Source organism: Anomaloglossus baeobatrachus, chromosome 12 (assembly GCF_048569485.1).
Source record: "Anomaloglossus baeobatrachus isolate aAnoBae1 chromosome 12, aAnoBae1.hap1, whole genome shotgun sequence".
NCBI lineage: Eukaryota > Metazoa > Chordata > Amphibia > Anura > Aromobatidae > Anomaloglossus > Anomaloglossus baeobatrachus.
The window spans coordinates 8,867,444-8,890,603 of record NC_134364.1 but is presented as its reverse complement, the minus strand read 5'-3'; the positions used below and the strand labels follow the sequence as shown (position 1 = coordinate 8,890,603).

The following is a 23,160-nucleotide window of genomic DNA, read 5'->3' as shown; positions in this document are numbered from 1 at the left end:
CATCTAATGCCAGGTCCATCTAATGCCAGGTCTATCTAATGCCAGGTCCATCTAATGCCAGGTCCATCTAATGCCAGGTCCATCTAATGCCAGGTCTGTCTGATGCCAGGTCCATCTAATGCCAGGTCCATCTAATGCCAGGTCCATCTAATGCCAGGTCTATCTAATGCCAGGTCCGTCTGATGCCAGGTCCATCTAATGCCAGGTCTATCTAATGCCAGGTCCATCTAATGCCAGGTCTATCTAATGCCAGGTCTGTCTGATGCCAGGTCCATCTAATGCCAGGTCCATCTAATGCCAGGTCTATCTAATGCCAGGTCCATCTAATGCCAGGTCTGTCTGATGCCACCCTCTGTCCATCTAGTACTAATCTAGTCCTTACCTAATTCTGTCCGTCCTGATCTAGTCCTGCCCAGCAGCCGCTGCCTCCCTGGGCATAATCCTCAGTCACTTGCACAATCTGAACCCCTGACACAGTCACAGCCGAGGACATGATACAAAGTCACAATAGTGTGGCCCGTCCATATGAGCGTCCTCAGCCCCAGCACTCCCCCCACCCCAGGTACTGGTCCATATGAGTGTCCTCAGCCCCAGCACTCCCCCCACCCCAGGTACTGGTCCATATGAGTGTCCTCAGCCCCAGCACTCTCCCCACCCCAGGTACTGGTCCATATGAGTGTCCTCAGCCCCAGCACTCCCCCCACCCCAGGTACTGGTCCATATGAGTGTCCTCAGCCCCAGCACTCCCCCCACCCCAGGTACTGGTCCATATGAGCGTCCTCAGCCCCAGCACTCCCCCCACCCCAGGTACTGGTCCGTATGAGCGTCCTCAGCCCCAGCCATGCCAGGTCCATCTAATGCCAGGTCCATCTAATGCCAGGTCTATCTAATGCCAGGTCCATCTAATGCCAGGTCCATCTGATGCCACCCTCTGCCCATCTAATGCCCGGTCCATCTGATGCCAGGTCCATCTGATGCCACCCTCTGCCCATCTAATGCCCGGTCCATCTGATGCCAGGTCCATCTGATGCCACCCTCTGCCATCTAATGCCCGGTCCATCTGATGCCAGGTCCATCTGATGCCACCCTCTGCCCATCTAATGCCTGGTCCATCTGATGCCACCCTCTGTCCATCTAATGCCACCCTCTGTCCATCTGATGCCCGGTCCATCTAATGCCAGGTCCATCTGATGCCACCCTCTGCCCATCTAATGCCCGGTCCATCTAATGCCAGGTCCATCTGATGCCACCCTCTGTCCATCTAATGCCAGGTCCATCTAATGCCCGGTCCATCTAAAGCCACCCTCTGCCATCTAATGCCAGGTCCATCTAATGCCACCCTGTGTCCATCTAATGCCAGGTCCATCTGATGCCACCCTCTGTCCATCTGATGCCAGGTCCATCTAATGCCACCCTCTGTCCATCTAATGCCAGGTCCATCTGATGCCACCCTCTGTCCATCCGATGCCAGGTCCATCTAATGCCACCCTCTGTCCATCTAATGCCAGGTCCATCTAATGCCACCCTCTGCCATCTAATACCAGGTCCATCTAATGCCACCCTCTGCCATCTAATGCCAGGTCCATCTAATGCCACCCTCTGCCATCTAATACCAGGTCCATCTAATGCCACCCTCTGCCATCTAATACCAGGTCCATCTAATGCCAGGTCCGTCTGATGCCAGGTCCATCTAATGCCAGGTCTGTCTGATGCCAGGTCCATCTAATGCCACCCTCTGCCATCTAATACCAGGTCCATCTAATGCCAGGTCTATCTAATGCCAGGTCTATCTAATGCCTGGTCCGTCTGATGCCAGGTCCATCTAATGCCAGGTCTATCTAATGCCAGGTCCATCTGATGCCAGGTCCATCTAATGCCACCCTCTGCCATCTAATACCAGGTCCATCTAATGCCAGGTCTATCTAATGCCAGGTCTATCTAATGCCTGGTCCGTCTGATGCCAGGTCCATCTAATGCCAGGTCCATCTAATGCCAGGTCTATCTAATGCCAGGTCCATCTAATGCCACCCTCTGCCATCTAATACCAGGTCCATCTAATGCCAGGGCTATCTAATGCCAGGGCTATCTAATGCCAGGTCTGGCTGATGCCAGGTCCATCTAATGCCAGGTCTGTCTGATGCCAGGTCCATCTAATGCCAGGTCTGTCTGATGCCAGGTCCATCTAATGCCAGGTCCATCTAATGCCAGGTCTATCTAATGCCAGGTCCATCTAATGCCAGGTCCATCTAATGCCAGGTCCATCTAATGCCAGGTCTGTCTGATGCCAGGTCCATCTAATGCCAGGTCTATCTAATGCCAGGTCCATCTAATGCCAGGTCTATCTAATGCCAGGTCTGTCTGATGCCAGGTCCATCTAATGCCAGGTCTGTCTGATGCCAGGTCCATCTAATGCCAGGTCTATCTAATGCCAGGTCCATCTAATGCCAGGTCCATCTAATGCCAGGTCTATCTAATGCCAGGTCCATCTAATGCCAGGTCTGTCTGATGCCACCCTCTGTCCATCTAGTACTAATCTAGTCCTTACCTAATTCTGTCCGTCCTGATCTAGTCCTGCCCAGCAGCCGCTGCCTCCCTGGGCATAATCCTCAGTCACTTGCACAATCTGAACCCCTGACCCAGTCACAGCCGAGGACATGATACAAAGTCACAATAGTGTGGCCCGTCCATATGAGCGTCCTCAGCCCCAGCACTCCCCCCCACCCCAGGTACTGGTCCATATGAGTGTCCTCAGCCCCAGCACTCCCCCCACCCCAGGTACTGGTCCATATGAGTGTCCTCAGCCCCAGCACTCTCCCCACCCCAGGTACTGGTCCATATGAGTGTCCTCAGCCCCAGCACTCCCCCCACCCCAGGTACTGGTCCATATGAGTGTCCTCAGCCCCAGCACTCCCCCCACCCCAGGTACTGGTCCATATGAGCGTCCTCAGCCCCAGCACTCCCCCCACCCCAGGTACTGGTCCGTATGAGCGTCCTCAGCCCCAGCCATGCCAGGTCCATCTAATGCCAGGTCCATCTAATGCCAGGTCTATCTAATGCCAGGTCCATCTAATGCCAGGTCCATCTGATGCCACCCTCTGCCCATCTAATGCCCGGTCCATCTGATGCCAGGTCCATCTGATGCCACCCTCTGCCCATCTAATGCCCGGTCCATCTGATGCCAGGTCCATCTGATGCCACCCTCTGCCATCTAATGCCCGGTCCATCTGATGCCAGGTCCATCTGATGCCACCCTCTGCCCATCTAATGCCTGGTCCATCTGATGCCACCCTCTGTCCATCTAATGCCACCCTCTGTCCATCTGATGCCCGGTCCATCTAATGCCAGGTCCATCTGATGCCACCCTCTGCCCATCTAATGCCCGGTCCATCTAATGCCAGGTCCATCTGATGCCACCCTCTGTCCATCTAATGCCAGGTCCATCTAATGCCCGGTCCATCTAAAGCCACCCTCTGCCATCTAATGCCAGGTCCATCTAATGCCACCCTGTGTCCATCTAATGCCAGGTCCATCTGATGCCACCCTCTGTCCATCTGATGCCAGGTCCATCTAATGCCACCCTCTGTCCATCTAATGCCAGGTCCATCTGATGCCACCCTCTGTCCATCCGATGCCAGGTCCATCTAATGCCACCCTCTGTCCATCTAATGCCAGGTCCATCTAATGCCACCCTCTGCCATCTAATACCAGGTCCATCTAATGCCACCCTCTGCCATCTAATGCCAGGTCCATCTAATGCCACCCTCTGCCATCTAATACCAGGTCCATCTAATGCCACCCTCTGCCATCTAATACCAGGTCCATCTAATGCCAGGTCCGTCTGATGCCAGGTCCATCTAATGCCAGGTCTGTCTGATGCCAGGTCCATCTAATGCCACCCTCTGCCATCTAATACCAGGTCCATCTAATGCCAGGTCTATCTAATGCCAGGTCTATCTAATGCCTGGTCCGTCTGATGCCAGGTCCATCTAATGCCAGGTCTATCTAATGCCAGGTCCATCTGATGCCAGGTCCATCTAATGCCACCCTCTGCCATCTAATACCAGGTCCATCTAATGCCAGGTCTATCTAATGCCAGGTCTATCTAATGCCTGGTCCGTCTGATGCCAGGTCCATCTAATGCCAGGTCCATCTAATGCCAGGTCTATCTAATGCCAGGTCCATCTAATGCCACCCTCTGCCATCTAATACCAGGTCCATCTAATGCCAGGGCTATCTAATGCCAGGGCTATCTAATGCCAGGTCTGGCTGATGCCAGGTCCATCTAATGCCAGGTCTGTCTGATGCCAGGTCCATCTAATGCCAGGTCTGTCTGATGCCAGGTCCATCTAATGCCAGGTCCATCTAATGCCAGGTCTATCTAATGCCAGGTCCATCTAATGCCAGGTCCATCTAATGCCAGGTCCATCTAATGCCAGGTCTGTCTGATGCCAGGTCCATCTAATGCCAGGTCTATCTAATGCCAGGTCCATCTAATGCCAGGTCCATCTAATGCCAGGTCTATCTAATGCCAGGTCTGTCTGATGCCAGGTCCATCTAATGCCAGGTCTGTCTGATGCCAGGTCCATCTAATGCCAGGTCTATCTAATGCCAGGTCCATCTAATGCCAGGTCCATCTAATGCCAGGTCTATCTAATGCCAGGTCCATCTAATGCCAGGTCTGTCTGATGCCACCCTCTGTCCATCTAGTACTAATCTAGTCCTTACCTAATTCTGTCCGTCCTGATCTAGTCCTGCCCAGCAGCCGCTGCCTCCCTGGGCATAATCCTCAGTCACTTGCACAATCTGAACCCCTGACCCAGTCACAGCCGAGGACATGATACAAAGTCACAATAGTGTGGCCCGTCCATATGAGCGTCCTCAGCCCCAGCACTCCCCCCACCCCAGGTACTGGTCCATATGAGTGTCCTCAGCCCCAGCACTCCCCCCACTCCAGGTACTGGTCCATATGAGCGTCCTCAGCCCCAGCACTCTCCCCACCCCAGGTACTGGTCCATATGAGCGTCCTCAGCCCCAGCACTCCCCCCACCCCAGGTACTGGTCCATATGAGCGTCCTCAGCCCCAGCACTCTCCCCACCCCAGGTACTGGTCCATATGAGCGTCCTCAGCCCCAGCACTCTCCCCACCCCAGGTACTGGTCCATATGAGTGTCCTCAGCCCCAGCACTCCCCCCACCCCAGGTACTGGTCCATATGAGCGTCCTCAGCCCCAGCACTCCCCCCACCCCAGGTACTGGTCCATATGAGCGTCCTCAGCCCCAGCACTCTCCCCACCCCAGGTACTGGTCCATATGAGCGTCCTCAGCCCCAGCACTCTCCCCACCCCAGGTACTGGTCCATATGAGCGTCCTCAGCCCCAGCACTCCCCCCACCCCAGGTACTGGTCCATATGAGCGTCCTCAGCCCCAGCACTCTCCCCACCCCAGGTACTGGTCCATATGAGCGTCCTCAGCCCCAGCACTCCCCCCACCCCAGGTACTGGTCCATATGAGCGTCCTCAGCCCCAGCACTCTCCCCACCCCAGGTACTGGTCCATATGAGCGTCCTCAGCCCCAGCACTCCCCCCACCCCAGGTACTGGTCCATATGAGCGTCCTCAGCCCCAGCACTCTCCCCACCCCAGGTACTGGTCCATATGAGCGTCCTCAGCCCCAGCACTCCCCCCACCCCAGGTACTGGTCCATATGAGCGTCCTCAGCCCCAGCACTCTCCCCACCCCAGGTACTGGTCCATATGAGTGTCCTCAGCCCCAGCACTCTCCCCACCCCAGGTACTGGTCCATATGAGTGTCCTCAACCCCAGCACTCCCCCCACCCCAGGTACTGGTCCATATGAGTGTCCTCAGCCCCAGCACTCCCCCCACCCGGGTACTGGTCCATATGAGCGTCCTCAGCCCCAGCACTCCCCCCACCCCAGGTACTGGTCCATATGAGTGTCCTCAGCCCCAGCACTCTCCCCACCCCAGGTACTGGTCCATATGAGCGTCCTCAGCCCCAGCACTCCCCCCACCCCAGGTACTGGTCCATATGAGCGTCCTCAGCCCCAGCACTCCCCCCACCCCAGGTACTGGTCCATATGAGCGTCCTCAGCCCCAGCACTCCCCCCACCCCAGGTACTGGTCCATATGAGCGTCCTCAGCCCCAGCACTCCCCCCACCCCAGGTACTGGTCCATATGAGTGTCCTCAGCCCCAGCACTCTCCCCACCCCAGGTACTGGTCCATATGAGTGTCCTCAGCCCCAGCACTCTCCCCACCCCAGGTACTGGTCCATATGAGCGTCCTCAGCCCCAGCACTCTCCCCACCCGGGTACTGGTCCATATGAGTGTCCTCAGCCCCAGCACTCTCCCCACCCGGGTACTGGTCCATATGAGCGTCCTCAGCCCCAGCACTCTCCCCACCTCGGGTACTGGTCCATATGAGCGTCCTCAGCCCCAGCACTCTCCCCACCTCTGTTACTGGTCCATATGAGCATCCTCAGCCCAAGCACTCTCCCCACCTCGGGTACTGACCTGTATAAGCGTCCTCAGCCCCAGCACTCTCCCCACCCCTAGTACTGGTCCATTTGAGTGTCCTCAGCCCCAGCACTCCCCCCACCCCGGGTACTGGTCCATATGAGTGTCCTCAGCCCCAGCACTCTCCCCACCCGGGTACTGGTCCATATGAGCGTCCTCAGCCCCAGCACTCTCCCAACCCCAGGTACTGGTCCATATGAGTGTCCTAAGCCCCAGCACTCTCCCCACCCCGGGTACTGGTCCATATGAGCGTCCTCAGCCCCAGCACTCTCCCAACCCCAGGTACTGGTCCATATGAGTGTCCTAAGCCCCAGCACTCTCCCCACCCCGGGTACTGGTCCATATGAGTGTCCTAAGCCCCAGCACTCTCCCCCACCCTGGGTACTGGTCCGTATAAGCATCCTCAGCCCCAGCACTATCCCCACCCTAGGTACTGGTCCGTATGAGCGTCCTCAGCCCCAGCACTCTCCTCACCCCGGGTACTGGTCCGTATGAGTGTCCTCAGCCCCAGCACTATCCCCACCCCGGGTACTGGTCCATATATGAGCGTCCTCAGCCCCAGCACTCTCCCCACCCCGGGTACTGGTCCGTATGAGTGTCCCTCAGCCCCAGCACTCTCCCCACTTCGGGTACTGGTCCGTATGAGCGTCAGCCCCAGCACTCTCCCCACCCCGGGTACTGATCCGTATGAGCGTCAGCCCCAGCACTATCCCTACCCCGGGTACTGGTCCGTACGAGCGTCATCAGCCCCAGCACTCTCCCCACCTCGGGTACTGGTCCGTATGAGCGTCCTCAGCCCCAGCACTCTCCCCACCTCGGGTACTGGTCCATATGAGCGTCCTCAGCCCCAGCACTCTCCCCACCTCGGGTACTGGTCCATATGAGCGTCCTCAGCCCCAGCACTCTCCCCACCTCGGGTACTGGTCCATATGAGCGTCCTCAGCCCCAGCACTCTCGCCACCCCGGGTACTGGTCCATATGAGAGTCCTCAGCCCCAGCACTCTCCCCACCCCGGGTACTGGTCAGTATGGGTGTCCTCAGCTCCAGCACTATCCCCACCTCGGGTACTGGTCCATATGTCCTCAGCCCCAGCACTATCCCCACCCCGGGTACTGGTCCGTATGAGCGTCCTCAGCCCCAGCACTCCCCCCACCCCGGGTACTGGTCCATATGAGCGTCCTCAGCCCCACCACTCCCCCCTCCCCGGGTACTGGTCCATATGAGCGTCCTCAGCCCCAGCACTCTCCCCACCTTGGGTACTGGTCCGTATGAGCGTCCTCAGCCCCAGCACTCTCCCCACCCCGGGTACTGGTCCGTATGAGCGTCCTCAGCCCCAGCACTATCCCCACCCCGGGTACTGGTCCATATGAGCGTCCTCAGCCCCAGCACTCTCCCCACCCCGGGTACTGGTCCGTATGAGCGTCCTCAGCCCCAGCACTCTCCCCACCTCGGGTACTGGTCCGTATGAGCGTCCTCAGCCCCAGCACTCTCGCCACCTCGGGTACTGGTCCATATGAGCGTCCTCAGCCCCAGCACTCTCGCCACCTCGGGTACTGGTCCGTATGAGCATCCTCAGCCCCAGCACTCTCCCCACCCCGGGTACTGGTCCATATGAGCGTCCTCAGCCCCAGCACTCTCGCCACCTCGGGTACTGGTCCGTATGAGCATCCTCAGCCCCAGCACTCTCCCCACCTCGGGTACTGGTCCATATGAGCGTCCTCAGCCCCAGCACTCTCCCCACCCCGGGTACTGGTCCGTATTGTATTTGTGATTAGAAAAAAAAACACATAAAAACATGAAGATTATTTTTCGGTTCTTAGATCTTCTTTTTCTTTTATTACAGGAGACTTATCTCCAGCAGCAGTCACCAAATATTACAAGTTTGGAGTCAAGTTACTTAGGGAAAGCAGAGTGCAGGCATTATCGTTTCAGTGGTTGCCTATGCAGAGCGCAGCAGTGTAGATCAGATTTTCATGGGCTTCTGCGCTCTTCATATGCACCTAAGGCACAGCGGCGGTGACAGGACTGCCGCCCCAGACATCTGAACTTGTAGGTCACTTGGTGGGCACTGGCTGGGCCCCACCGGAACAGCACAGTAGGTTTGGGGGAGTGAAGTGTTCTGCCACCATATAGTGTGGTGCTTGGTGTTTCCCTGCCCCACATTACGCCACTGCGGAGAGTGGTGCGGTGTGTAAACAATGAGCAATCTCCCAGCAATGTGGAGCGCATAGTTCAGGGGCAGAGTCATCATCAGAAGTCAGAGCTGCCTGTGAGGGCACACCAGGGGGGCACACCAGAGACTACACCAGGGGGGCACACCAGAGGGCACACCAGAGGGAAGACCAGGGGGGCACACCAGAGGGAAGACCAGGGGGGCACACCAGAGGGGCCACCAGAGGGCGCACCAGAGACTACACCAGGGGGGCCACCAGAGGGGCAGACCAGAGGGAAGACCAGGGGGGCACACCAGAGGGCACACCAGAGGGAAGACCAGGGGGGCACACCAGAGGGCACACCAGAGGGCACACCAGAGGGAAGACCAGAGGGAAGACCAGGGGGAAGACCAGGGGGAAGACCAGGGGGAAGACCAGGGGGGCCCACCAGAGGGACGACCAGAGGGACGACCAGAGGGCACACCAGAGGGACGACCAGAGGGCACACCAGAGGGCACACCAGAGGGAAGACCAGAGGGCGCACCAGAGAGCGCACCAGAGGGCGCACCAGAGGGCGCACCAGAGGGCGCACCAGAGGGAAGACCAGAGGGAAGACCAGAGGGAAGACCAGAGGGAAGACCAGAGGGAAGACCAGAGGGAAGACCAGAGGGCACACCAGAGGGCACACCAGAGGGCACACCAGAGGGCACACCAGAGGGAAGACCAGAGGGAAGACCAGAGGGCACACCAGAGGGAAGACCAGAGGGAAGACCAGAGGGCACACCAGAGGGAAGACCAGAGGGCACACCAGAGGGCACACCAGAGGGAAGACCAGAGGGAAGACCAGAGGGAAGACCAGAGGGCACACCAGAGAGCGCACCAGAGGGAAGACCAGATGGCACACCAGAGGGCACACCAGAGGGAAAACCAGAGGGCACACCAGAGAGCGCACCAGAGAGCGCACCAGAGAGCGCACCAGAGGGAAGACCACAGGGCACACCAGAGGGCACACCAGAGGGAAGACCAGAGGGCACACCAGAGGGAAGACCAGAGGGAAGACCAGAGGGAAGACCAGAGGGAAGACCAGAGGGAAGACCAGAGGGAAGACCAGAGGGAAGACCAGAGGGAAGACCAGAGGGCACACCAGAGGGAAGACCAGAGGGCACACCAGAGGGAAGACCAGAGGGAAGACCAGAGGGAAGACCAGAGGGCACACCAGAGGGAAGACCAGAGGGCACACCAGAGGGAAGACCAGAGGGAAGACCAGAGGCCACACCAGAGGGAAGACCAGAGGGAAGACCAGAGGGAAGACAAGGAGGGCACACCAGAGAGCGCACTAGAGGGAAGACCAGATGGCACACCAGAGGGAAGACCAGAGGGCGCACCAGAGGGAAGACCAGAGGGCGCACCAGAGGGAAGACCAGAGGGCACACCAGAAGGCACACCAGAGGGAAGACCAGAGGGCACACCAGAGAGCGCACCAGAGAGCGCACCAGAGAGCGCACCAGAGGGAAGACTAGAGGGAAGACCAGAGGGAAGACCAGAGGGCACACCAGAGGGAAGACCAGAGGGAAGACCAGAGGGAAGACCAGAGGCCACACCAGAGGGAAGACCAGAGGGAAGACCAGAGGGAAGACCAGGAGGGCACACCAGAGAGCGCACTAGAGGGAAGACCAGATGGCACACCAGAGGGAAGACCAGAGGGCGCACCAGAGGGAAGACCAGAGGGCACACCAGAAGGCACACCAGAGGGAAGACCAGAGGGCACACCAGAGAGCGCACCAGAGAGCGCACCAGAGGGAAGACTAGAGGGAAGACCAGAGGGCACACCAGAGGGCACACCAGAGGGCACACCAGAGGGCACACCAGAGGGAAGACCAGAGGGAAGACCAGAGGGAAGACCAGAGGGAAGACCAGAGGGAAGACCAGAGGGAAGACCAGAGGGAAGACCAGTGGGAAGACCAGTGGGAAGACCAGTGGGAAGACCAGTGGGAAGACCAGAGGGAAGACCAGAGGGAAGACCAGAGGGAAGACCAGAGGGAAGACCAGTGGGAAGACCAGTGGGAAGACCAGAGGGAAGACCAGAGGGCACACCAGAGGGAAGACCAGAGGGAAGACCAGAGGGCGCACCAGAGGGAAGACCAGAGGGAAGACCAGAGGGCGCACCAGAGGGAAGACCAGAGGGAAGACCAGAGGGCGCACCAGAGGGAAGACCAGAGGGAAGACCAGAGGGCGCACCAGAGGGAAGACCAGAGGGCGCACCAGAGGGAAGACCAGAGGGCGCACCAGAGGGAAGACCAGAGGGTGCACCAGAGGGAAGACCAGAGGGCGCACCAGAGGGAAGACCAGAGGGCGCACCAGAGGGAAGACCAGAGGGTGCACCAGAGGGAAGACCAGAGGGCGCACCAGAGGGAAGACCAGAGGGCGCACCAGGGGGGCACACCAGAGGGAAGACCAGAGGGCACACCAGGAAGGCACACCAGAGGGAAGACCAGAGGGCACACCAGAGGGAAGACCAGGGGGGCACACCAGAGGGAAGACCAGGGGGGCACACCAGAGGGAAGACCAGAGGGGCACACCAGAGGGAAGACCAGAGGGAAGACCAGTGGGAAGACCAGTGGGAAGACCAGTGGGAAGACCAGTGGGAAGACCAGTGGGAAGACCAGTGGGAAGACCAGAGGGAAGACCAGAGGGAAGACCAGAGGGAAGACCAGAGGGAAGACCAGAGGGAAGACCAGAGGGAAGACCAGAGGGAAGACCAGTGGGAAGACCAGTGGGAAGACCAGTGGGAAGACCAGTGGGAAGACCAGAGGGAAGACCAGAGGGCACACCAGAGGGAAGACCAGAGGGAAGACCAGAGGGCGCACCAGAGGGAAGACCAGAGGGAAGACCAGAGGGCGCACCAGAGGGAAGACCAGAGGGAAGACCAGAGGGAAGACCAGAGGGAAGACCAGAGGGCGCACCAGAGGGAAGACCAGAGGGCGCACCAGAGGGAAGACCAGAGGGCGCACCAGAGGGAAGACCAGAGGGCGCACCAGAGGGAAGATCAGAGGGTGCACCAGAGGGAAGACCAGAGGGCGCACCAGAGGGAAGACCAGAGGGCGCACCAGGGGGGCACACCAGAGGGAAGACCAGAGGGCACACCAGGAAGGCACACCAGAGGGAAGACCAGAGGGCACACCAGAGGGAAGACCAGGGGGGCACACCAGAGGGAAGACCAGGGGGGCACACCAGAGGGAAGACCAGAGGGCACACCAGAGGGAAGACCAGAGGGCACACCAGAGGGAAGACCAGAGGGAAGACCAGAGGGCACACCAGAGGACACACCAGGGGGAAGACCAGAGGCCACACCAGAGAGCGCACCAGAGGGCACACCAGAGGGCACACCAGAGGGCACACCAGGGGGAAAACCAGAGGGCACACCAGAGAGCGCACCAGAGGGAAAACCAGAGGGCACACCAAGGGGGCACACCAGAGGGAAGACCAGAGGGCACACCAGAGGGAAGACCAGGGGGGCACACCAGAGGGAAGACCAGAGGGCACACCAGGGGGCACACCAGGGGGAAGACCAGAGGGCACACCAGAGAGCGCACCAGAGGGAAGACCAGAGGGCACACCAGAGGGAAGACCAGAGGACACACCAGAGGGAAGACCAGAGGGCACACCAGAGGGCACACCAGAGGGCACACAAGGGGGCACACAAGGGGGAAGACCAGAGGGCACACCAGAGAGCGCACCAGAGGGAAAACCAGAGGGCACACCAGGGGGGCACACCAGAGGGAAGACCAGAGGGAAAACCAGAGGGAAAACCAGAGGGCACACCAGAGGGAAGACCTGAGGGCACACCAGAGGGAAGACCAGAGGGAAAACCAGAGGGAAAACCAGAGGGAAGACCTGAGGGCACAACAGACGGAAAACCAGAGGGAAGACCAGAGGGCACACCAGGGGGCACACCAGACAGCGCACCAGAGGGAAGACCAGAGGGAAGACCAGAAGGAAGACCAGAAGGAAGACCAGAAGGAAGACCAGAAGGAAGACCAGAGGGCACACCAGAGGGAAGACCAGAGGGCACACCAGAGGGAAGACCAGAGGGCACACCAGACGGAAAATCAGAGGGAAGACCAGAGGGAAAACCAGAGGGCACACCAGGGGGCACACCAGACGGCGCACCAGAGGGAAGACCAGAGGGAAGACCAGAAGGAAGACCAGAGGGCACACGAGAGGGAAGACCTGAGGGCACACCAGACGGAAAACCAGAGGGCACACCAGACGGAAAACCAGAGGGAAGACCAGAGGGCACACCAGGGGGCACACCAGACAGCGCACCAGAGGGAAGACCAGAGGGAAGACCAGAAGGAAGACCAGAGGGAAGACCAGAGGGCACACCAGAGGGAAGACCAGAGGGCACACCAGAGGGAAGACCAGAGGGCACACCAGAGGGAAGACCAGAGGGCACACCAGAGGGAAGACCAGAGGGCACACCAGAGGGAAGACCAGAGGGCACACCAGAGGGAAGACCAGAGGGCACACCAGAGGGAAGACCAGAGGGCACACCAGAGGGAAGACCAGAGGGCACACCAGAGGGAAGACCAGAGGGCACACCAGAGGGAAGACCAGAGGGCGCACCATGGGGGCACAACAGTGGGAAGACCAGAGGGCACACCAGGAGCAGACCAGAGGGCGCACCAGGGGGGCACACCAGAGGGAAGACCAGAGGGTGCACCAGGGGGAAGACCAGAGGGCGCACCAGGGGGGCACACCAGAGGGAAGACCAGAGGGCACACCATGGGGGCACATAGTGGGAAGACCAGAGGGCACACCAGGGGGGCACACCAGAGGGAAGACCAGAGGGAAGACCAGAGGGAAGACCAGAGGGTGCACCAGGGGGGCACCTCAGTGGGTAGACCAGAGGGTGCACCAGGGGGGCACAACAGAGGGAAGACCAGGGGGGCACACCAGAGGGAAGACCAGAGGGTGCACCAGGGGGGCACAGCAGTGGGTAGACCAGAGGGCGCACCAGGGGGGCACACCAGAGGGAAGACCAGAGGGCACACCAGGGGTGCACAACAGAGGGAATACCAGAGGGCACACCAGGGGGGCACACCAGGAGCAGACCAGAGGGCGCACCAGGGGGGCACACCAGAGGGAAGACCAGAGGGCGCACCAGAGGGGCACACCAGAGGGAAGACCAGAGGGCACACCAGGGGGGCACAACATAGAAAAGACCAGAGGGCACACCAGGAGGGCACAACATAGAAAAGACCAGAGGGCAGAGCAGGGCAAGACTAGGGGGCACATCAGGGGAACATTAGAGGGAAGACCAGAGAAATAGCAGAGGAAAGACCAGGGAACACACCAGTGGGGCAAGAAGGGGCAGACCAGGGCAAGACTGGGGGGATATCAGGGAACATTAGAGGAAAGACCAGATGGCAGACCAGGGAGCACACCAGAGGGCAGACTGGGGGGAATCAGGGGGGCACACCAGAGGGAAGACCAGAGAGAAGAGTAGGGGGAAGACCAAGGGGTAGAGCAGGGGCAGACCAGGGAACACACTAAGGGACAGAACAAGGGGTAGACCTGAGGACATATCATGGGGACACCAAGGAGCAGATCGGGGGAAGACCAGGCAACAGAATAGGGGACACACCAAGGGGTACATTAAAAGACACACAAGGGGGCACATCTGGGGGAAGACCAGGGGGATAACCAGAAGACACATAAGGGTGCAGAGCAGGGGGCACACCAGAGGGAAGACCAGAGGTTACCCCAGGGAGAAGACCAGGGGGGCACCAAGGGGAACATTAGGGGGAAGACAAGAGGGCACACCAGGGAGAATACCAGAGGGCACGCTAAGAGGGCACCAAGTGGCAGACCAGGGGAAGAGCAGGGGGAAGACCAGGCAACAGAATAGGGACACATAAGGAGGCATAAAAGGGGGAAATCCAGGGAAGACACCAGAGGGCAGAGAAGTGGCATACCAAGGGGCAGACCAGAGGGTACATCAAGGGGCACACTAGGGGGTAGACCAGTGGACAGAACAGTGAGTAGACCAGACGACAGAATAGGGGACACACCAGGGGGAAGAACAGGGGGCCATCACGCTACCCGGGAGGGGGGTCTGGAATGATGCAATGTTCTCTTCTGTTTAAATGTTAACCCTTTCCTACTCCATGTCATACTATTAGGTGACGGAGCACATCGGGGTGTATGGAGCAGTGTTACACAGCCGCCACCTGCCTCTAACAGCCTTGATCATTCCTGATGTTTAACCCTACCGAGTTTTACGTAACGCTTTCCCGGGGGTCTCTACGTTCAGGCTCCCAATGCAGCCATATCACAGGGCGCTGATTGGCTGCCACCCCAGGGGGTCTAGAGAAAGCCCCATCAATGCCGCCTTGGAGCCTGAAGCCCGGACAATACTGAATATTGTTCTATGTCTGAACTGGGTGCAAAAAACCTAAAAAACATCACTATGGGGAGATAAGGTATGCACACCAGTGACTATGGAAGGGGAATACATGGAATAGCAGAAACTGCTGTGTGAATACTGACATGAAAAATTCAATAGCTATTTGTAAGAATGAAATGTGAAAAATGGAATCTGCATTACTGCCATGAATATATGAATAAAGAGAAATTTAGCTACTGAATTGATCAATGCAGAAGAGCCCCAACACTACGCCAAAGTATTTCTCTACGTTGGGGTCCCTAGCTTGTGTGTGTCCTCTCATGCAGTTAAAAAACTGGGTTTTTTGCACCCAGTTCAGACATAGAATGGAGTTCCAAACGTTATTCCTTAATGTTAGTAGTTTTTCGTTTGTGAACCCTCCCCATACACACCTATTGCCAATCCACATTATACGCATATATAGCCTGGGTCTCAGCGTCCCATACACGGTAAGTTTTTTTTAACTGCATGAGAGGACACACACAAGCTAGGGACCCCAACGTAGAGAAATACTTTGGCGTAGTGTTGGGGTCTGTTGCATTGATCAATTCAGTAGCTAAATTTCTCTTTATTCATATGTTCATGGCAGTAATGCAGATTCCATTTTTCACATTTCATTCTTACAAATAGCTATTGAATTTTTCATGTCAGTATTCACACAGCAGTTTCTGCTATTCCATGTATTCCCCTTCCATAGTCACTGGTGTGCATACCTTATCTCCCCATAATACTGAATATTGAACAGGAGGTCGCAGGTTCAGATTTCCAGAAGAACTAAAAAAAAGGTGTAAAAAACAAAACTTCTAAAAGCACCTAAAAATCTGCAGAAACCTTCGTGTCCCCTTTATCATAGGTAAAAAATGAAATAGAAAAGATGAAAGTTTATTCGGCCTCTGGAAGTGTCCGATCTATCGATGTATAAAGGTATTTAACCCATAAGGTGCAGGGAGTTACTCGGGTACGGCCCCTCCAGAAAATGATCAAAATGTAATAACTCGCCCATAATGGAAGCAGCTATATGCTGGAAAACCTGCAGGGAACCACAAGTCCCAGCATCCCAGGTGGCGGAGTGACAGCACTGCTCCTCTATCTCTCTGCAGCCTGGAGAGCAGCTGTCCCAGCACCGCCAGCCTCCCTGCACAGCCGCACCGCCAGCCTCCCTGCACAGCTTCACCGCCAGCCTCCCTGCACAGCCTCACCGCCAGCCTCCCTGCACAGCCGCACCGCCACCCTCACTGCCAGCCTCCCTGCACAGCCGCACCGCCAGCCTCCCTGCACAGCCGCACCGCCAGCCTCCCTGCACAGCTTCACCGCCAGCCTCCCTGCACAGCCTCACCGCCAGCCTCCCTGCACAGCCGCACCGCCAGCCTCCCTGCACAGCCACACCGCCAGCCTCCCTGCACAGCCGCACCGCCAGCCTCCCTGCACAGCTTCACCGCCAGCCTCCCTGCACAGCCTCACCGCCAGCCTCCCTGCACAGCCGCACCGCCAGCCTCCCTGCACAGCCGCACCGCCAGCCTCCCTGCACAGCCGCACCGCCAGCCTCCCTGCACAGCCGCACCGCCAGCCTCCCTGCACAGCTTCACCGCCAGCCTCCCTGCACAGCTTCACCGCCAGCCTCCCTGCACAGCCTCACCGCCAGCCTCCCTGCACAGCCTCACCGCCAGCCTCCATGCACAGCTTCACCGCCAGCCTCCATGCACAGCTTCACCTCCAGCCTCCCTGCACAGCCTCCCTGCACAGCCTCACCGCCAGCCTCCCTGCACAGCCTCACTGCCAGCCTCCCTGCACAGACGCACCGCCAGCCTCCCTGCACAGACGCACCGCCAGCCTCCCTGCACAGACGCACCGCCAGCCTCCCTGCACAACCACCATGCACAGCCCCACCACCAGCCTCCCTGCACAGCTTCACCGCCAGCCTCCCTGCACAGCTTCACCGCCAGCCTCCCTGCACAGCCGCACCGCCAGCCTCCCTGCACAACCTCCCTGCACAACCTCCATGCACAGCTTCACCGCCAGCCTCCCTGCACAGCCTCACCTCCAGCCTCCCTGCACAGCTTCACCTCCAGCCTCTCTGCACAGCCTCACCGCCAGCCTCCATGCACAGCCTCACCGCCAGCCTCCCTGCACAGCTTCACCTCCAGCCTCTCTGCACAGCCGCACCGCCAGCCTCCCTGCACAGCCGCACCGCCAGCCTCCCTGCACAGCCGCACCGCCAGCCTCCCTGCATAACCTCCATGCACAGCCTCACCACCAGCCTCCCTGCACAGCCTCAGCCTCACCGCCAGCCTCCCTGCACAACCTCCCTGCACAGCTTCACCGCCAGCCTCCCTGCACAGCCGCACCGCCAGCCTCCCTGCACAACCTCCATGCATAGCTTCACCGCCAGCCTCCCTGCACTGCCAGCCTCCCTGCACAACCTCCCTGCAGAACCGCACCACCAGCCTCCCTGCACAGCCGCACCACCAGCCTCTCTGCATAGCCTCACCTCCAGCCTCCCTCCACAGCCTCACCAGCAGCCTCCATGCAAAACCTCCATACCAGCCTCTCTGCACAGCCTCACGGACAGCCACCATACCAGCCTCCCTGCCCAACCTCCATGCACAGCTTCACCGCCAGCCTCCCTGCACAGCCGCACCGCCAGCCTCCCTGCACAGCCGCACCGCCAGCCTCCCTGCACAACCTCCATGCACAGCCTCACCACCAGCCTCCCTGCACAACCTCCATGCACAGCCTCAACCCCAGCCTCCCTGCACAACCTCCATGCACAGCTTCACCGCCAGCCTCCCTGCACAGCCTCCCTCCACAGCCTCTTTGCACAGCCTCACCAGCAGCCTCCCTGTACAGCCTCACCTCCAGCCTCCCTCCACAGCCTCACCAGCAGCCTCCCTGTACAGCCTCACCTCCAGCCTCCCTCCACAGCCTCACCTCCAGCCTCCCTCCACAGCCTCCTTGCACAACCTCCATACCAGCCTCTCTGCACAGCCTCACCTCCAGCCTCCCCATCAGCCACCATACCAGCCTCACCAGCAGCCTCCCTGCACAGGCTCACCGCCAGCATCCCTGCCAAGCCTCCCCAGCAGCCTCCATACCAGCCTCTCTGCACAGTCTCGCTGCCAGGCATTCCAACCCCCTGACATCATGGGCAGCTCATCCCTGCACAGAGCCACGTGTCCTTCCGCGGGCACCAGTCTCCCCCTCCGCTCCTGTATGAGCGGTGCCCGCGCCCCTCCCCCGCACAGCTGGCATCAGCAGCAGTAATGCCACAGGAGCACGGACTATTTCACAAAAAGATTCTCGCACCCACAGCGGAGCCGCCTCACAGCGCGCACTGATCTGCTGCCAGCGCCAGACAGACAGGAAGTGAGGAGCTGAGAGACTGCAGCCGAGAGGTGAGGACCGGGGGGCTGCGGGGTGTACTGTGGGGGGGCTGTATGGTGTTTGGGGGCTTCAGAGTGTACTATGTGGGGGAAGCTGCACAGTGTGTGAGGGGCTGTGGGGTGCTGCACAGTATGTGGGGGGCTTCAGAGTGTACTATGTGGGGGCTGCACAGCGTGTGAGGGGCTGTGGGGGCTGCACAGTGTGTGAGGGGCTGTGGGGTGCTGCACAGTATGTGGGGGGCTTCAGAGTGTACTATGTGGGGGCTGCACAGTGTGTGAGGGGCTGTGGGGGCTGCACAGCGTGTGTGGGGTGCTGCACAGCGTGTGTGGGGTGCTGCACAGCGTGTGAGGGGCTGTGGGGTGCTGCACAGTGTGTGAGGGGCTGTGGGGTGCTGCACAGCGTGTGAGGGGCTGTGGGGCGCTGCACAGCGTGTGAGGGGCTGTGGGGCGCTGCACAGCGTGTGAGGGGCTGTGGGGCGCTGCACAGCGTGTGAGGGGCTGTGGGGCGCTGCACAGCGTGTGAGGGGCTGTGGGGCGCTGCACAGCGTGTGAGGGGCTGTGGGGCGCTGCACAGTATTTGGGGGGCTTCAGAGTGTACTATGTGGGGGCTGCACAGTGTGTGAGGGGCTGTGGGGGCTGCACAGCGTGTGTGGGGTGCTGCACAGCGTGTGTGGGGTGCTGCACAGCGTGTGTGGGGGCTGCACAGCGTGTGTGGGGTGCTGCACAGCGTGTGAGGGGCTGTGGGGTGCTGCACAGCGTGTGAGGGGCTGTGGGGTGCTGCACAGCGTGTGAGGGGCTGTGGGGTGCTGCACAGCGTGTGAGGGGCTGTGGGGTGCTGCACAGCGTGTGAGGGGCTGTGGGGCGCTGCACAGCGTGTGAGGGGCTGTGGGGCGCTGCACAGCGTGTGAGGGGCTGTGGGGCGCTGCACAGCGTGTGAGGGGCTGTGGGGCGCTGCACAGCGTGTGAGGGGCTGTGGGGCGCTGCACAGTATTTGGGGGGCTTCAGAGTGTACTATGTGGGGGCTGCACAGTGTGTGAGGGGCTGTGGGGTGCTGCACAGTATTTGGGGGGCTTCAGAGTGTACTATGTGGGGGCTGCACAGCGTGTGAGGGGCTGTGGGGTGCTGCACAGCGTGTGAGGGGCTGTGGGGTGCTGCACAGCGTGTGAGGGGCTGTGGGGTGCTGCACAGCGTGTGAGGGGCTGTGGGGTGCTGCACAGCGTGTGAGGGGCTGTGGGGTGCTGCACAGCGTGTGAGGGGCTGTGGGGTGCTGCACAGTATTTGGGGGCTTCAGAGTGTACTATATGGGGGCTGCACAGTGTGTGAGGGGCTGTGGGGTGCTGCACAGTGTGTGAGGGGCTGTGGGGGGCTGCACAGTGTGTGGGGGGCTGCACAGTGTGTGGGGGGCTGCACAGTGTGTGGGGGGCTGTGGGGGGGGGGGCTGCACAGTGTGTGAGGGGCTGCACAGTGTGTGGGGGGCTGCACAGTATGTGGAGGGCTTCAGAGTGTACTATGTGGGGGCTGCATAGTGTGTGAGGGGCTGTGGGGTGCTGCACAGTATGTGGAGGGCTTCAGAGTGTACTATGTGGGGGCTGCACAGTGTGTGAGGGGGGCTGTACAGTGTACTGTGAGGGGCTGCGCAGTGTATTCTGGTTGCAGGGTGTACGTTGGGGGGTGCACTGTGTGTTGGGGGGCTTGTGCTGTGGAGTCTGGAGGACTAGTATTTACATGACAAAGAGCAAAGGAGTGAAGCAGCAGCTCTGCCCTGGATCTGTGCAACAGTTGAGAACTTACATTGTACCGCTGTGTACCCCAGGACTGATATGTTGTACCTCAGGACTGTTATGTTGTACCGCTGTGTACCCCAGGACTGTTATGTTGTTCCCGCTGTGTACCCCAGGACTGTTATGTTGTACCGCTGTGTTCCCCAGGACTGATATGTTGTACCTCAGGACTGTTATGTTGTACCGCTGTGTACCTCAGGACTGTTATGTTGTACCGCTGTGTACCTCAGGACTGTTATGTTGTACCGCTGTGTTCCCCAGGACTGTTATGTTGTACCGCTGTGTTCCCCAGGACTGTTATGTTGTACCTCAGGACTGTTATGTTGTACCGCGTTGTACCTCAGGACTGTTATGTTGTACCGCTGTGTTCCCCAGGACTGTTATGTTGTACCGCGTTGTACCTCAGGACTGTTATGTTGTACCCCAGGACTGTTATGTTGTACCGCGTTGTACCTCAGGACTGTTATGTTGTACCTCAGGACTGTTATGTTGTACCGCGTTGTACCCCAGGACTGTTATGTTGTACCGCGTTGTACCCCAGGACTGTTATGTTGTACCGCGTTGTACCCCAGGACTGTTATGTTGTACCGCGTTGTACCCCAGGACTGTTAGGTTGTACCTCAGGACTGTTATGTTGTACCTCAGGACTGTTATGTTGTACCGCGTTGTACCCCAGGACTGTTATGTTGTACCCCAGGACTGTTATGTTGTACCTCAGGACTGTTATGTTGTACCTCAGGACTGTTATGTTGTACCTCAGGACTGTTATGTTGTACCTCAGGACTGTTATGTTGTACCTCAGGACTGTTATGTTGTACCGCGTTGTACCTCAGGACTGTTATGTTGTTCCCCAGGACTGTTATGTTGTTCCCCAGGACTGTTATGTTGTTCCCCAGGACTGTTATGTTGTTCCCCAGGACTGTTATGTTGTTCCCCAGGACTGTTATGTTGTTCCCCAGGACTGTTATGTTGTTCCCCAGGACTGTTATGTTGTTTCCCAGGACTGTTATGTTGTACTGTACCGCTGTGTACCCCTGGATTGATACGTTGTACCGCACTGTACTGCTGTGTTTGTCAGTAGAGTCATGTTGTCCCTTGTGTTATGTCCTGATACATTGTATCTTGTGCGTTCTGCAGAATGTGTCTGATTGTGTTTGTTATATACTGTACTTCCCAGAGTGACCCGTGTGTGTGCGGGGTGCTCCGTGGAGTGATTGGGGGGACGGTGCTTTTTCTGCTGTAGGGTCATGCAGTTTGGGGGTAGTTGGGTCCAGGTTGGGGGTTGGGAGCGTTCTTGGAAGTCTGGATGGGATGTTCATGGGTCTATATTAAGCAGTGACTGTAGCAGGGGATCCAGGCCCTGGCAGCGCAGACTGTCCCCTCTGTGCTCCAGCAGAGAGTGGGGGCTTCTGTCACTCGGGACCCTGCACTGTTATCGGGTCTCTTCATATATTTTCGTCATTGCATGGGTTATACCGGGACCTCCTCCAGTGGTTTCCTGTGAAAACATTATTTCATTTGTCTTTTTGGTGGTGTCTTGCACCTGTTTTTGATTTTTGCTTCATCTATTTATTTTTACGTCTGTTTTATGTGCTTGCCTCTTTTTGTTATGTTTGTAATTGCAGGAGGGTTTTTATTTTCCAGGTGTTCACTGCTGATAATTTGTGTAACGCTGGTCCTACCTATAGTGATTTTTTTTTTTTTTTATTATTATTCCTGTACGCCTGACATTTTTGTGCAACTTCTTTGCAGAATGTGCGACCCTTTGCTCTAACAGGAGACCCCAAAAAGCATGTGCAAAATCCTTGAACCTTGTACACCATGGTAAAGATTTTAGATACTACAAGACAACAGCAAATAGTGACATGAAAAGCCTGCAAATGCTGCACGGGCGCTTGTCTTTATGTTGTGACCCTGATTTGTATCAGACACCGGTCAATGTTCGGTCCTAGAGAATTATCAGGGCTTGTTACATGAATGTATTCCTTTTTAGGGGATGATCGCTGATATTGGGGTGTATATGAATCCGGTCTGTAGATTCTGATCTGCAGCATTGTAAATGGTCGGATGATACAAACCCTAGAATGTCTTTTTGCTGACAGTATCAATGCTATTTTTCTGTTTAGTTTCTTGTTACTTTTCCTGGAGCAAAATGTTCATCTGTGAAGTATCAACGGCCGCGTTTACCTTGAGGCTAAATTCTGGTTCAGAGCTTTTTGGACAGATTTGTTTAAAGCATTTGTGTCAAATTGTAAAGTTATTCCTGATTTATAGGATATGGGACTACTTGGTGAACGCCAGGGGTCCGGTTAGGCTCTGCAGAGCCCCCATCTGAAGGAGCTTATGTGCACATGCTCGACCCTCCATTCATTCTCTATGGCACTGCTGGTGAAAATCGCGCAGTGTGTACTCGGTTATAACAACCGTACCACAGAGAATTAAAAGTAAACTTTGCATGCTTCACCTCTGCTCCATGCACAGCTGCTTTATTGGGGTCACCAGGGATCCCAGCATAGGCTACAAGAGCTGAGCATCTTTCCTAATCTGTGCCATAAAGCTATCAGTGGCTTTGTTTTCTGTGACCTAAAAGGAATTGTCTGGTCACAATACCAGGATGGAGCAGGACCACATGACAAACAGGTGCCTAAATTGTCAACTTTATACCGCAAATGTTTTTGCAGACTGCAGCGTTGCCCTGTAGTGATGGTGGGGTATTGGGGTGTTTGTCCTTGTGGGGGTGCACTTAGGCTGCTTTCACACATCTGGTTTTTGCAGTGCGGCTCAATCCGGTTCAAAAACCTAAGGGTACTTTCACACATCCGGATTTTTGCTCTGCGGCACAATACGGCGTTCTGCAGAAAAACCGCA

At 57.8% G+C, this 23,160-nt stretch overlaps 1 protein-coding gene across 2 annotated transcripts in view; it reads left to right on the top strand.

The window, feature by feature from the left end:
- Positions 1-18,441: 18,441 nt before the first annotated feature.
- Positions 18,442-23,160, top strand: part of PTPN21 (protein tyrosine phosphatase non-receptor type 21) — an 88,889-nt gene continuing 84,170 nt past the window's right edge. For both annotated transcript variants that reach the window (XM_075330075.1, XM_075330074.1), the window contains exon 1: positions 18,442-18,523. The gene's annotated coding sequence lies outside the window, so the exon portion shown is untranslated. The remainder of the gene's footprint in view (positions 18,524-23,160) is intronic.